The 17,372-nt window shown below is 28.2% G+C and overlaps 1 protein-coding gene and 1 long non-coding RNA gene across 4 annotated transcripts in view; one reads left to right on the plus strand and one right to left on the minus strand.

Moving 5' to 3' along the window:
* NfI (Nuclear factor I) overlaps positions 1–17,372 on the minus strand; it is a 989,818-nt gene that overhangs the window by 686,179 nt on the left and 286,267 nt on the right. The gene's annotated exons all lie outside the window — the stretch shown is intronic.
* LOC142322854 (uncharacterized) overlaps positions 10,937–17,372 on the plus strand; it is a 31,752-nt gene continuing 25,316 nt past the window's right edge. The window contains exon 1 of the long non-coding RNA XR_012755949.1: positions 10,937–11,022. This is a non-coding gene — a long non-coding RNA (uncharacterized LOC142322854). The remainder of the gene's footprint in view (positions 11,023–17,372) is intronic.

The raw sequence follows: 17,372 nt of genomic DNA on the forward strand, positions 1-17,372 counted from the left end.
TTCATATGGTCGGCATGCTCTTCAGTAATTCATATCCTTATTTGGGTGTTAGAAGTTTATGGGCCAAGATCTAATGTTATGTGTAATATTTATTCCCTCATAAGAATTCAGAACTAAAATGGTGCTGAGGTTCATGAACTTTAATATCAGAATCATTGTCACTATGTAATAAAATATCTTCCATATGAGAATCTAACTAAGAAAATAGTCATTTTTTTTATACAGTCTTTAAAAAAACAAACACTAAAATCAAATAAATATATTTTTTTTTGTTTGTATTAAATAAGCTACAGTTTGGGCCAAATAAAACTGGCCACAGGAAATAAAAATTTAAAAATGAAAAACAAAAAGTAAAATTAAAATACTTACATTTATTGATTCTCGATTACAGTTCTATAGAAAAAAGAAATGTTGCATTGTAATTTTAAAGTCTGTTCAAATGTCACCACCAGCCACTATAAAAAGTTCAGCATAGCAAATCATGCTCAAAAAAACTTCTTGCAGTTCTCCTACCGAAGTCCTGGCAATCTCTTGTTGTATCTTGTCTTTCAACTCTTCCAATGTCCATGGGTTGTTTTTGTAGACTATCCCTTTCAAATAAGCCCAAAGACAACAATAGCATGTGATAAGTCTGGAGATCAGTGTGGCCAGAAGGCCTTACTGATTGTTCTATTTTTCATGAAATCTCAGTAGATTCGATGGAGAGATCAATTAGAAGTGTGGCAAGTCGCTTTGTCTTGTTTGAAGTATCCATAAGAAAGTTCTTCTGGAGTCAAGTTAAGCGTAAATTTTTCATACAGTCTTAAATAGACGGCAGCTTTAACAGTCTCCCCAAGAAATATTGGTCCAATCCAGCTTCCAAAGATTGTGTACCAAACACCAATTTTTAAATCATGTTGTGGTTTCTGATGGGTTTTGTGTAGTCCAGTGCCATGTATTCTGAGAATTAATGTAGCCTAATAAATGGAACCATGCTTCATATGCTGAAATTAAGAGAAAAGGATCAAGGAATCCTTTGCTAATATTCTGTAAGTCACGCTGTAATTTACTCGTTCACTCTTATCATGTTGTTTTAATTCATACATAACACTTATACAATAGACTTTCATTTGTAAACCATGAAGTTGAAGTTTACAACAATACAATGTTTGAGAAACTCCTGTTGATTAAGTTAATCATCATGCTGACTTGTGCTGACTCCTTCCAATATGATTTGTTTTTTCACTAAATTTTTGATTTTGCAGGAACATTATTTCTAGGATACATCCCTTGAAACCTTTCACGAACCAAATTTATTGAAGTTGTGCAAACATATTTTTCCACAATGAAAATATGCTGCTCAGTTGAGTTCACCATGACACAAATACTACAGACTCACTGAATGGGAACGAAAGGGTAAAGACTTATGATTGAGTCATTGACCTTCAACTAATACGCACGTGTGACAAACATAGCATGTCTGATACATACTGTGTCAGAAGATACTATGTCAGATGGTTAAGATCAGTTTTATATGGCCAACCCATTATAAACTTATTTATGTACATTGTATAATGTCATGAATTATATTAAAAATAAATTATCACAATGTAGTAAAAAATGGCAAAGCACTTGCAATATAAACATTGCTCATGGACTTCCATTGTAGACTAGATATTCATTGACTAACAAAAGTAATATAGTGATGTTCATAGCAAAGAAAATTAACCAGTAATAATAAATTAAGGCAGAATCTGATTTTTTAATATGAAAAATAAATGCTCATGTATGATATTTATTTGCTAGACTGGAGTTACATTATAAATGCTATTAATGTTGAAATTGACAGGTGCACATAAGGTGTACACATATGTTTATGAAATTAACTGCTGCTGACTGAAAGGCCAAATGATATCTACTGCTGAAAGAGCCAGTAAGGGTCAACAGCATGCACTAAGACTGCTCCTAATATTGTTTAAATTTGATAATTTACAATACTGGTTTATTAAATGTGTATTTGGAAGTGGCATATTATTATCTCACTTTACATACTTCAATTTCTAGGATGCTACTCCTTTAGACATTTGTCATTAATGACTTAGTCATGGAACCATGAGATTGTAAGTACATGCTGTTTACTATGTTACTCAGGTGCTCATAGCTATTTTAAATTTACTGTTTCAAAAAAAAGGGAAAAATTTATGTTCAACTCAGTAAAAAATTAATATACTCCGTAAAAATAAATATTAAAAGATCTCTAACATTCTCATAAATGAAGAGTCCAAAATAAATATGATATTTGATTTAAGAAATAAATGTGCACTCTAATTAAATTTTTCCTCTCCTGTGGGCTTTTAGTTCTAAATTCCCAGTAGGGTGTGTCAAAGGTGTAGGGGTCCTCTGAGTTTTTTTTAGTATTTATCTGATTTTATCAGGTTGGTTCTGCCTATAGACCTGCATGTGGATTCTTGTTTGCTACCTGGAGGATGTAAAAACTTCCAACTTTGGACTGAGGTATTTACTTGGAGGTTAGGTTCCAAATTCTTGCTACAGCTTCTTTTCTAAGGAACATCATAAATTTTTACTGATTTTTAGGAAAAAAATTAACTTTAATTTCTTCACTGATTGGGAAGGAAATAAATTGGTGATGTTAAGAAAATTATTTTTGAAAGGGATATCTGAAAATTGGTAATAACTGTAAATGCACAATATGAGTGCAAAAATTCTGAAATCAAAATGCCTTTCTTGCATGAAAAAATTAAAATTTTTATATTTAGACAGACACATTATTGTAACTACAGATTTCAATAGTATTTTAAAATTAATTTTTAGGGTCAAACCCTCAGTATGATTTATGACTTTTAATAAGTTGCACTGTGTTTATGACCTGATCATCCTACATAACTAAAGATTCCAAAGAGAATGCCATTATTAGCAAGAAGTGATAACTATGTTGATAATCTTGATGTTCCTGAATTGTTCAAAAGAATAACATTTTAGAAGTATTCTAAACATGCATCATAGATAGATAATAAAAAAAATAAGACCTTTTACCTTTAGTATATTAGAAAAACGACATTTTGTCATTCATTTTTATGTTTAAAATGCACAGCTTATTAATTAATAGCTTTATTCAATTTTACAGTTCCTTAAAATAATTTTTTTCTATCTAAACTTTGTTGAAAAGGGCATTTCTTGGAAAAGTTAGGAATTACTGACTTAAGCTAACATTAAAAAACAAGATCCCTGAATCTTATTTTTAGAGGAAAATTTTAGCTTGTAAAAAATATCTAGCTCAACTGACATTCAAGCGTAGTATTTTGCCCTTACCTGAAACTTTCAGATTGAACCTAGATACAGAACTAACCCACCATGGAGGTTATTAAAAGTAAAAGCATTATTATCTAATCTAAAAGTATAATTTAAGAGGGACTTTTATATTAATGTATATTTTTCAGCCATCAATGGAAATTTTTTTTGAACTTGACTCGCCAGAGAATTTTTATATGAAATTCGTTTAATGTTTTTTTAAATTCCGTGAAAAAATTTTCAGATATTTTTGATATTCTCATAAAAAAATCTTACATATATTCTCTTGAAATGAATAACCGAAATAGCAAATTAATGTTATTTAATTTACAACATAGAGTAGTAAACATATACATAGCCCACCAGGCTGGTCTAGTGGTTAACTCGTCAATGCAAATCAGCTGATTTTGAAGTCGAGAGTTCTAAGGTTCAAATCCTAGTTTAGGCATACGGATTTTTAAATACTAGATCGTGAATGCTGGTGTTCTTTGGTGGTTGGGTTTCAATTAACCACACATCTCAGGAACGGTCGATCTGAGACTTTACAAGACTACACTTCATTTACATTCATGCATGTCATCCTCGTTCATTCTCTGAAGTAATACCTTACGGTGGTTCCGGAGGCTAAACAGAAAAGATTGTGAGTCTTTATTAGCCCAGTTAGCATATTCTTTGGCCCACAGAGCCATCTTTTTGCACATTGTTAATGTTAAAGCTGCTTTTTAGCTGGCCAACGAACTTTCTGCCCAGCTATAAGAAGTCAACATTTAACAGTTGTCATGTGTAAATCTGTTCCACTGGCTGCTAATTCTCGATTTAAGTCTACAGCAGATAATTTTGGATGAAGTCTACTTTGTCTCACTAATAACCAATCCTGCGTTGGAGTTGTTTTACTTTAACAGTCACATTTGTCTTTCTTTTGAGGTGAAAAAGAACCAGCCACTTTCTTTAAATCGTTTTAAAATAGCATTCATTGCCCCTATTCCAACACCATACTCAGAAGCTGTCATGTCATATTGGTACACTCAGAAAGAGAAACAATTTTTGAATGCTTTCTTGGAGTTATGTCCATTAATTATGAATCCATTATTGTTCGTAATGTCCATTATTATTATATCATATATTAAAGACACACAGAACAAAAAACATGAAAATATGATTTTCTAATAAAAAATTAAATAAACTTTCATAGGACACTATTTATAACATGAAAATTACTAAATAACCATAGAACAACAACCTCACATTATACAGACAACTAAAGAATGGGCGTGATCAAGCAGTATAGCCACAATAATATATATGTGTGTATAAATATATATATATATATATATATATGGCCTGGTGTTATTCTGATATTCAAAGTATTTTCACACAAAAATTTGTGGCAAAAGTTTAACGTTCTTTCATATCCTACAAAGTTAACTCACAGTTTGTGTTATTATCTTTACGTTAGTTACTTGTGTTTTTTTACTTTGTTTTTGAAATAGCCGATTTTATAAAGAAAGATCTTGTACACTGCATAAATTAACTAATCTAAGCTAGTTTTAGACTAGTTAATTAATGTTAGTTTAGTTAGTAAAGTTTTTATGACTGTTTGTCGATGGGCAACATTGAACTCATAGCATTTAAAATAAATTTGTCATGCACTAATGTCATTTCAGTAACTTTTTATTGTGTTTTGTTAGCTACGTTGTTTTTAACGATGAGAATTTGTTTATTCAAGAGACTTATTTTGTATATAAAGCTTGCAAATATTGTAAGTTTAGTTGAAATTTTCCTAGTCTGCAGCTCCCAGTAAGTCAACAATATTATATTTTATTTATCAGGTTTGTGAGAATTAGTGCACACAATCAGAAGAGTCTTGTTCAGGCATTGGCTTAACTGGATGTTTAAAGCATCTTTTTGGTGTTGAATGTCACTTTTCCTCAGACAATTTCTGTCCCTTATATCATTCAAATTTTCACCAGTACTTCTGTGACATTAATTAGGATGAAGCTTTGTCTGCATTCACATCCCATTATCCCAGTTTCGGATTAATTTTTGTTTTTTACATTCCCTCTACGATTGTGTTCCTTTTTTTCTAGGTAGGCTTTTTGAAAACTATCTTCATTTTCCAGTGGTTGCTTTGTTATCAGCAAACCTTATTGTCTTCACTCGCTCTTTCTATCAATGTTAATCTGTTTTGAAGTTCTTGCATTGTTATATTACACCATTAATTTTCATATTAAATAAAGCAGGTTGCAAACCATCCTTGTCAAACCAATTTTTTACGTGAGCTCTTGATGTCCATTTAGATTTATTATAGTTCATTCATTCTTGTATAGCTTGTATATAATCGATCTACCTTTAACATTGATTCCAGCATTTTTCAAAATTTTCAGTTTAAATTTGTAAGGGTTTTAGGTCCAAAAACATAATAAACAGTATCCCAAACAAAACTGGTTATTATATATATATATATATATATAATAACCAATTATTTATATATTATTATTTATTTTATTTTTTTAATTTATATACTGGTTATTATTTATATAATAAATTTTGACTTTGTCTGTCAATACTAAAATGGCTTCCTTTGTTCCTTTGTTTTAAATTAAAACTTATCTTCTATTAAAATTTGTTAAATATTTTTATTATTGATCCTGTAGTAAATAATTCTTATTAAGGTTTTTGGTGTGACTTGTAATTAGCTATGTATACAATTATCATCACATTCCAGTCTTTGTTTCCTCTTCTTTGGCAAAGGAATTATAAGATTTTTTCAGAAGTCTTCTGGTATTTCTTTAATCTTATAAATTTTCTTAATTAGTGATTCTTATTTATATGGTAAATTTTTTATGATTTCTGACATTAAAATTAACTTTTACAAATTTTGAGAGGGATTTGGGTAGGATCCTGACTGACAGGTTAATTTTTTATGCAAGATGGATGCTAATACAGTCTTTTTCTCACTGAATTAAAAGAATAGCTACAATTTTGACATTACTTGAATGCTACAATAAATAAGGGATTATCATCTCAAAAAAATTGTCTGGGGATAAATTTTGTGAATTTAGAATCCTGGTAACATTCAGGAGCTCATAAATGGATAATACTGTGGCAGTGGAGTTCAATGAAAAAATCTGCTAAAGTGTCTTTGTAACAAGTAAGACCTTAAATGAGAGTAACAATTATGTAATTATGTAAATAAGTAATATAGAAATGTTGGAATCTTATTTATATAATATTTTTTATTTACTTTTATTGGAATAAAAATTAGGTATGCAAATTAGGTCTATAACTCAATTACTGTTAGAATCATATTTTAGGATTCTTTGAAAGAAATTTTTGAAATTATATTAGCCATTAAAATTTCTGATATGAATTAATATGAATTTGTGGTTATTAATTAATTAAGAAATAAGGATGCTTTGATCAATTATCCATAAAGAAATATAGTTTCTCAAGACGGCTAACACAATTATGGGAAAATAGGAATTAAAATACGGGTTTGGTGATAAAGAAGATGTAGGAATGTCACATATGACTATTTGGTTTAACTTTTATAATCAGTAGGGACACTGATAAAAATAAATAATTATATCGTTCTTAATTATATACGTCTTAAGTAAAAAATAAATAAATAATTTTACAATGGTGATTTATTTAAAATAAATATGCAGAGGTAATTAATTTACTCATGCTATGTACCAAAACTGAAAAGGTTGCAGGTAATTTAATGTGAGACAAAACTCTTGAAATTGGCATAGCCGTTCTTATATAATAGCAAGCATCTTGTGTCAGGCTTAATAAGAACAGTGAGGATTAAAATAGTTTCCAATCACCTTTTACAGTGAGACAAACAGACAGTCCATAACTGCATTCTAAGCCCAGTGAAATGTGATAGATGTTCAACCTTACAAGTGATACCTTCATTGTGTTCAATCACTATGTTTACAATGAATATCATTACTTTCAGTGAAAGCAATTCAGATTAATCCTTATGATACTCAGGGCTTTAAATGCATCACATTCATATGAAAGGCTACTATACAAATAGTATATTCCAACTAATTTACCCCGTCTATCAAGAAACAATGCATTATATACAATGCTTATTCTCAGTCAGCAAATTTAAAATCTTAGTGTATGAATTTAATTTTTTAAATTACTTCTAAATGATATTCTTTTTGTGGGTTTTTAGTGCTGTAGTTAAATTTTTTATTTGCTTTATATTGCCACATAAGATTGATGTTTAATTGTAGGATATGGAGATGACATTTTTTACCATATGAAAACTACAATATTTGACCGGGAATCAAACTCATGACTTCCAGATGAAAGGGCGATATGCTACACTCCACCACAGAGATCGGCATTAATTAAATATTAATCAATTAACATTTAAAATGGATTATTTTAAACAATACTTAAAATATAATGCATAATAACGTATGGAAGGGACAGTCTACTTAATATAAAACATTGTTAGTAATGTAGTGCATTTCACAATGTGATAAATTTATTTTTCCATTTAAGTTTCTAACGGTGTATATTCCCAAATATATTGTAGTTAGTATTTTTTTAAATTTTATTACAATCGTAAACTGACCTGGAGAATTTTATTCTGTAATTTTAAATGTAAATCAACAGGTTGGCTATTTTTATACCAAGGAAAAGTAATATAATTGGTTTTATTTAGGATTAATTTGTTATTATCAAGCCATACTTTAATAACTGATAACTTTTTGTCTTTTTACTGAAAAGGATGTAAAATAAAATAGCAATATTTTGTCCCTAATTGGCTGGTCTTAGGTTCAATTTTAAGCAAACGTTTGGCTTTTTTCGCTATCATTTAATTTTCTTCATCAAAGTATGTGCAAAGACTACATTTGAATATATAAAGTAAAACAACAGAAATAGGTGTCATTCATTATAAATAGAATTTTTTTTTTTTTTGTAATATAACTAATGTTGGAACTAGATGTTTTCAAAGTCAACTGTTTTTCAATACAATTTTTTTTACATTGTAGTTAACAAATAATGTGAATAACTGGCTGTTTTCTTCTACTATTAACTGTTATTTCACTAATTTTGAGTAATATGAGTGATATCTATAATCACCTTTCTCAAACATTACACCACGTGATCCTCCTTGTCAGCATTGTAAGTAATTGCACCCTCTTTATAAGGACATTGATGTTCACTAGTTTTATTGAAATTAAGTTAGTAAAATGAAAAAAAAATTGTATTGATTATACATTAAAATAATTTACCTAATTATTTAGGTTTATACTTAACGATATTAAGTAAATGTATTATTGTCTATAAAATATTTATTTTGCAGCAATAAATTTAGAAAAGGAAATAGGGATATTATGTATTACCTCCCTTTTAAGATGAATTATTTTACTTATTAAATAAATAATTAAAATCATTTCCAGCAATTTATCATGATCACACTACTCTTCCTTTTCAGTATGGTGTAATGTAGTATTATAACAAAGGATATAATGTAACGATGTTGTTCTGTACCATAAAATAAACAAATTAGAAGTCATTGCCCTTAAGCGTAACCCTTTCAAAAAAGTGACTTTTAAGATTCATTTCTGCAGTAAAATAGAATTAACAGTACTTTAAGTATATAGTAACCTTATTAGTAATGTTTTTTCTTTTTTTCTTTAACAAGATGGTAAATTGCACCTTTTAAATTGTTGGTTCTATAAAACCTGGAATATTTGAGATTGTATATTTAAAGTAAGAGTAGATCAACATCAGAACAATGATTTACGTAGTTTCCCTTCACATAAACAACTAACTGCATGCTGCCAATATTTTATAGATAGTGAACTTAATAGTCAGTGCTATTCCAAAATTATTTAAAAGAAATATTAATAACAGAAAAAGTTCCCTTAATGATACATTATAATAACTTAAATATATAATTATTATGTGACATTAACTGCTGCGGTTGTAAGTTGCTAAACAATTACAATTGTATACACTGAGAAACTGCACCTAAATTTGTTTAACTTTAGTATTTTAAGGGAACAGATTTATCAAACATGATTTCAGATATTCGAATTTACTTTGAACCCTTCAATTTCCCAGATGATGTTCCCTGTTGTGTGTTAGTCATCAAAGTTTTAAGAAAATTCAGTTTAGAGTGTTACATACAACTGAAAATTATAAGAAATTTTTTCCATCAGTTTTTTGCACCCTACAGTTAGAAAATTTTTAATGAAAAGGAATGAAGAAATTCTGTTATTAAATTAAAATTTTTCTCTACAAGTTCTATATGTGGAACAGAGTTGAATAACAAAAACAAAAGTAAAAAATAAATTTCATTTTCATAAATAATGAAATATAATTTCATAATAGTTTCATTATTGTAATACGGCAGATAAAGAAGAAATATTTTTTTGTTTATTTCTATGTTGTGGTTACACTGCTTGGTCATACCCATTCTTTAAGTTGTCTGTGTAATGTGAGGTTATTGTTCTTTGGCTATTTTGCAATTTTCATGTTATAAATAGTGTTTTGTCAAAATTTATTTAATTTTTCATTTCAAAATCATATTTTTGTGTTACTTGTACTGTGCATCTTGAATATAAAATAACGGACATAACTCCAAGAAAGTGTTTGAAAATTGTTTCTCTTTCTTAGCATATTGGTATGACTCAATGACAAATAGCTTCTGAGTATGGCATTGGATTAGGGACAGTGAATCCTATTTTAAAACAATTTAAAGAAACTGGTTGGTTCTTTTTCACCTCAAAGGAAAGATAAATATGGCCGTAAAAGAAAAACAAATCTAACACAGGATTGGTTATTAATGAGAAAAAAGACTTGATCCAAAATTATTTGCTCTGGGCTTAAATCAAGAATTAGCAGCCTGTGGAACAGATTTACACATGACAATTGTTAGATGCAGACTTCTTGCAGCTGGACGGAATGCTAGTCAGCTGGCTAAAATGCAGCATTTAACACCAACAGTGTGCTAAAAACTGCCCTAGTAGGACAAAACACATGTTAACTGGACTAAAGAAGACTGGAAAAATGTTTTCTTTTCTGATGAGTTACATTTTTATGTTCAGTGGCAAACGGTTCCACATGTTAGAAAATCATCAGATGAAAACACAAAATCTTAATTTCTTATTTCTTGTTCTGTGTGTCTTGCATATATACTAATAGACTTAACTCTAAAAAAGTGTTCGAAAATAGTTGGATATGAGTCCACCGGCTCATATCCAGCAATCGGTTAAACATCCTCAGAAAAAAATATTTTAGGGTTTTTTCCAATTTGAAGGCCCTTGTTCATTACTTCCAGTAGATGGTACATTGAAAAGTGATGGATATTTCAAAGTTCTGAAGAAAAGGCTTGTGTCACATCTTCAAAAAATATTTCTACAAGGCAACTAAGTGTTCCAACAAACTTTGGTGCCATGCCATACAAAAAACTGGAAAAATATTTTGAAGAATGAAACATTAGATTTCTCCTGTGGCCAGGCAACTCCCCAGACTTAAACCCAATTGAAAATCTGTAGACAATAATCAAAAAACAACTCTCAAAAATGAATTGTACCACAAAAATTTATCTCATTATAGCAGTAAAACTGGTATGGTTTCATGATGAAGAAATGAAAAAAAATGTACTATACTTGTTGAATCGATGACAAATTGTGTACGTGAAGTAATAAAGATTAAAGAGCATATTTATTAGTTACTAGATATTCACAAATTGTACAGGTATGATTTTTTTCTAAATAAAGTTACTTTTTATTAAATAACATTTGTGTTCAGTTAAATTTGCATGCTACTGTAGGTCGTTATCCAACAAGAAAAATTCATAACTTCACCCTGAAGGGGAGGGTCTCATTCAGTTGCTTAAAACCTTCACTAGGATAACAAATGTATTTTGAAAATTTGAAAGCAATTGGTCAGTTGGTTATTGCATGTTGCTGTTGCAGGCAGACAGAAGTGCCACAAACTTTTGCGTTTATATAAATATATATATTATTTTTTAAGTCAATACTCATAAGACCCGAATTCCTATGTATCAGTATATTGTATTTTTATAATCAAAAACCAACTTAAACAACCAAGTACAGAATTAAAAAGTAAATGAAATGACACTTATCTTATATTTTTATTCCAAAAGCACTTTCACAGGATCCCGCATCTTCAGTTGTATACAAGATATATTTATATAAAATTACTTATCACACATAATTTTTTTTTTTTTAAATTAAAATAGAAAGATGAAAATATTAAAATTACAATCATGTATACAATATTTATTTTATTTTTAAATTTAATTTTAATTTAATTTTTTTTAATTATGTCATTTATATATATGTAGTTAATTTATTTAATTGACTTCATATGTTTTTGTATATATGATTGTAATTTTAATAAATCTAATATTTTAATCTTTTAATTTTAATATAAAAAAAAAAAAAATTATTTTTGATATGTAATTTTATATAAATATATCGTATATACAACTGATGATGCGGGATTCCATGAAAGTGCTTTTGGAATAATAAAATAAGGTAAGTGTCATTTCATTTCTTTTGTAATTCTACACTTGGGTTGTTCAAGTTAGTTTTTAATTATAAAAATTCAATATATATATATATATATATATATATATATATATATATAAAGTAAAATGTAGTTTTGAAATTAAAAAGTCTTTCATTTCAGTAATAATGAAAAAGCTTAACAGTAAAACCACTATATGAACATGCTTTTACAAAATAAGAATATAAAAACAACAAAATTGGTCTGTTTAGAAAAGAATAACTATTGAACATACATTAAAAGTACATACATATACAATGAAATGAAAACCTCCGGTTTTTTAATAGGTTAAAACTTATACATTATTTAAATAATAATATTTTTTTTTTCAGAATAGTGATTACTGCAGTACAGTAGGTTTACTTTATATGTACCGTTGGTCACATAGACTTATGCATACAATAGTAACTCGACTAGACGATACTATTTTTTTTTATCCTCCGGGACCGCTGTTAGGTATTGCTTCAGAGGATGAGATGAATGACAATTTTTGTAGCATGTGAAAATGCCATGCCTGACTGGGATTTGAACCCAGGACCTGTGGATGAAAGGCCGAGATGCTACCTCTTACGCCACAAGTGCCGGCTAGACGATACTTAATTTAGTTAAACAGTAATTGTAAACATTGATCATCGTAATTGATACACTATGTTACAAAAACAAGTGTAGTTCAGCTAGTGCTAAAGAAAATATTCCCACTAATTTGGCCCTTAATGCTACTAACCTTTGACAAAATTTTTTGTCATACTTTTTTTTGTAATACTTTTAGATAACTTTTACAATAATAGATTTAAATAGATTTTCAGTAAAATTATAACTTAGTGTACATGGAGATATGCGATTAGATAAATAAGTAAAATATTTATTGCACCAGTAACTACGGTTCTCATTCCCATGCAGTTAGTCTTGTAAATCAAATACATAATTGAACGATATCATTGTGAAGTTATGAGAATATGAAACTATTTTATATTTACAAAAGTAATGTTAGAGATGTAACAGCAGAATTGTAGTTGATTAATATTATTACCTAACCAAAATTTTACTTATATAAAGTATATTCTTTTAAAATATTCATTTCAGAACTGTTTTATCCGAAATCTCTCAATAAACTCTTACAAGTAATAAAGTTTAATCTCAAATTTTAAAATAGTATATTCTCATTCTAACAAATCTTTCATAATAGATATTTTATTTATTCTTTTGAATGAGAGGTCTTAATACCGCTAGGTAGTAATCAACAACACTGTATGGAATACACTGTATTTTTAATAAAACAAATTAATTATGAATAAATTTGAATATTTCAATATTGGCATACTTTTTTTCGAGAAGACAGAAATCATTTGGTAAATACTATATTCAAATTGATTCTTCAATTAGAGATAAAGGTACAAATATTTGTCATGAAATGCACATAACCCCTGAATTTAAAAGAAAGGTTCACCTAGATTTATCTGTGTTATAAAGTTATCTGTTGAAAAATTAATTGTTCAAAAGATTAATTAAAATGATTAATTATGTAATTAAAGGTTAATGACACATTTTCTGAACATTTAAGGAGGGAATTGGTTGCAGCATTTAAAAAAATTACAATCCATGACTGCCTTGCAGAATATAAGCATAAAATTGATATCTCTCCCTCAATAAAATGAATAATATGTAAAGAAGAAGACAGTGTTGGGATCATATAAAAACTGCGTTAAGACATTATAAAAATTTGTCTAAAGACAGTTGTTCCAGAAAGGCAGGAGACTAATGACCACATATCAGATATTTACATGTTAAATAAATAAATGCATTAATTAAGATAAAAATCTTATACGCCAAAACCATAACAATTGTAGGCAACCTGACATGAGTCGCAAATTATTCCCAAAAAGGACAGAACATAATATACAATGACAATCGGAGAAGGCATACATATTTTCAATGCTGTTATTTACTAATTATGAAATTGTGCGCATCACAAATACCATATTACAAGTTTGATTTTGATAAAAATACCCGCATGAATTATATTTAGATTTCAGAATAAGTATTTGCTGATTTTAAAAACAAAATACTGAAAACAAAAATCATTACATTAAATATACATTTGTAGTTGAAAACATTAGTTGAATATTTTTTTTTTTTTTTTTTAAATGACTAACGTAAACTAAAAGTATTACAATATCTTGAAATCACATTATAACTGTTAGTTTTAATAACAGTAAATGTTGCTTATTCCTCCCAGAATAAACCTCCTAACCTTCTTGTTGAATTAACCACCTAGAATACTCTATTTGTTATAATGTTAAAAGTAGCTTAAAATACTTATTTATATAACTTCTAAAACAGATTCAAGATAAACAGCTTCTTTAACTAAGCACATGACACAAATACTTGATGTATGTTATGTTCTGACAAAAAACTGAGCAGGTATCTTGCTGTCATACTCTTTTATATAATTTTTTAATATAAAAACCAATTTTTTTTCTGGTTTTCAACAAATGATTTATCATTTTAAGAAGCATCTCTAAGTAAATAAATGTTTTATTTTTTCCCTTATCTTTCATTTGCTTTATTGAATTCTTTAAAAGTTACAACTGAATATTGTCGAAACTCAGAATAGTTATGAATTTTACAGACTTAAATGCAATTCTGGGACCATAATGTAATTTTTGTCATCTTTGATTCTCCTGACAAATAATTTGGCGCGGTCAAATTATACTGTAATGAATTGCCATTATTATAATTTTTAAATAAGATAATTTTTTATTTAAGTGAAAACATTTTCGGTCTTGCACTTGTAGCTTCTATCAGTAACCAACAATGTTGATTTACTTAATTATTTAAACTGAAGATATAGATATTTTAACATATATAATAGGCAAATGTTGACAGAGTTTTAAAAAATACGCTTGATTTAAGATGAATGACGTTACTAGAAAAATAATAAAACTTATGCATAACTAAAAATATTTAACTTGAAAAAAAGGTAAAATTTGGTTGCCTTGTTTTAAAAAATAAGCATTTTATGTATTTTTTACCACTAACTTGTTTGGAAAAAATAGTGCAATTAATATTTATTGGAAAATTAATTAAAACCACTAATTAAAAATGAAGGGTGGTAAGAATACTCATTAGTCAGCTTGAGCACTTTTGTGAAATTAATTCTAATGCAGTGATTTTTTTAAATTAATACTAAGTAATTCAAATAATTAAACCAAAACACTAGTAATTTGAAATTTCTATCGTAACACACCAAACCAAATTCCATAAAAAGTTTTAAAAACTTATTTATTCGTAAAACTACTTTAAAAAAACTTACTCAGTGAAAATGGTGGTAAAGACAACTAATTGAAACATTTTGAAATAAGTTTTTAAAAACATTTTATTACAAAAATGGTCAGTGTGTCATTAAAAGAATTTTAAATTTCAAATTGATATCATCTGTTTGACATAGACAAGAATATAGTAAAATAATAATTTAAAAAAAGATTATCAGTTATTATAAGATTTCAAATTCAGTTAATTTGTGAGTATGATAAAATAATATTCTTTGAAAATTATGATAAAACTTTAAAATTATTAATTATAAAATGATCTACTTCAAAATAGTAGCATATTTATTTTCACTTGGCCTTGCAGAGTTAAATAATAGCACTGACTTCAGTGAAGTTTAACTGTTTTGTAAGTGTAGAGGTTCTTTTAAAAGGCTCTGAAAGTTCAATGATTTTGAGAGTGAATCATTTTATATCTAATAATATAACATATAGAAGTTAAGATTCTGGTAATTTTATGAAAGTATTTTAATTGAATAATAGACAATGTTGCTTTTTTGTTGTTATCTGATTGCTTTAACTGGATTTCCATTAAAGTGAGATAAATTGTAGAGATAATAGCATGCTTGAAAAATTAAGATTTACTGTATTACAGTGCATTTGAAAAGTATGTTTAAATGCCAATTAATAAAATCTTGTAATTAATATTGTTTATAAAAATTACCTTTTTTTCTGTTCTTTCCACAACATTTTTAAGATTTGTTTAATGTAACAGTCTTTTAATACAAATCTGGGATTAATTTATCTATGTACAAAATTTCTTTTGAAGTATGACTTCGGTCATTCATAAGATTTCTCTGGTTTGTACAGATGACTTTAACTTTTTCCAAAGTTGGTCGGTGTGTTAAACTTCAGAGAATTTGTATTCAGGGTCAATATTGTTTTGACAAGTAAATTAATAACGATAATTATTCAAAAATTCCCATTAATTTCAACGCAAAGAAGTAAATATCAGTTTTATATATTTGGTTCCAACAAGATGGTGCTACATTGCACCACAGCTTATAGGAAAATTACATTTGTACATTGTGCTTTGGAGATCAGATTACCTTGGAGGAGATTTATTTTTCTTGATCATCAGGTTGAGGTTAAAAAACTACTTTCATTGCAGAAGTTTAAAGCAACTGTTCACATAAACTTGAATAATTTAAATCTCAGATAACTATACATATTTAAAAAAATGTTGTTAAAAATTAAAAAAAAACAAACAATTAGGGTGTTTTAAAACAAACTAAACTGTGTCCAGGACTGTACATTCATACTCATAGGCTACTTTTATCATCTTCAGTAAGATATTTTATTAATTTGTAAATGTCTGTTAATTTACAAATTCAAGTACTCAGCAACTTCTAGAATACAATATAATACATTATTTATATGGGTTGTATATGTAAAAAATTAACCTGTCTGAATTTTATTATCCTTTTTGTTCCAATCACTATGGATCACGTTTGCATAGTTTTGATTTCTTTTTCTTTTCTCAAAATGTTTTCACTCTTTTGCTCTGTTGTTGCCTTTCTTCCAACCATCTTTCTTTTTCCTGTTTAGCCTCCGGTAACAACCGTTTAGATAATTCTTCAGAGGAGGAATGAGGGTGATATGTATGAGTGTAAATGAAGTGTGTAGTCTTGTACATTCTCAGTTCGACCATTCCTGAGATGTGTGGTTAATTGAAACCCAACCACCAAAGAACACCGGTATCCACGATCTAGTATTCAAATCCGTGTAAAAATAACTGGCTTTACTAGGACTTGAATGCTGTAACTCTCGACTTCCAAATCAGCTGATTTGGGAAGACACGTTAACCACTAGACCAACCCGGTGGGTTTTCTTCCATTTGGGTTTTCATCTGTTCAGGTTTATACCCTTCTTTTTCCTTCTCTCTGGAAACTTAGATTCTCAAATCACTTTCTTAAATTTATCTGCCTTTACACAGATTTTTAGAAATGTTTAATGTTTTTAGGTCTGTTTCTAGTTCTTTAAACCAGTTAGTCTTTGTGAATCTGTTTAGGTAGAAATTAAGTATTTGTTTTGTCAACCTTTGATTGTTCATTCTGCATAAATGTCCATAAAACTGTAATATTCTTTTTGTTATTACGTTTCCTATTGTTTTCTCTATATTTGTAAATTTCTTTTTCACTTTTCAGTTTTTAAATTCTGTCTTCATATTTTGGCCCATAAATTTTT

Source organism: Lycorma delicatula, chromosome 4, assembly GCF_047948215.1.
Source record: "Lycorma delicatula isolate Av1 chromosome 4, ASM4794821v1, whole genome shotgun sequence".
NCBI classification, from domain to species: Eukaryota; Metazoa; Arthropoda; class Insecta; order Hemiptera; family Fulgoridae; genus Lycorma; species Lycorma delicatula.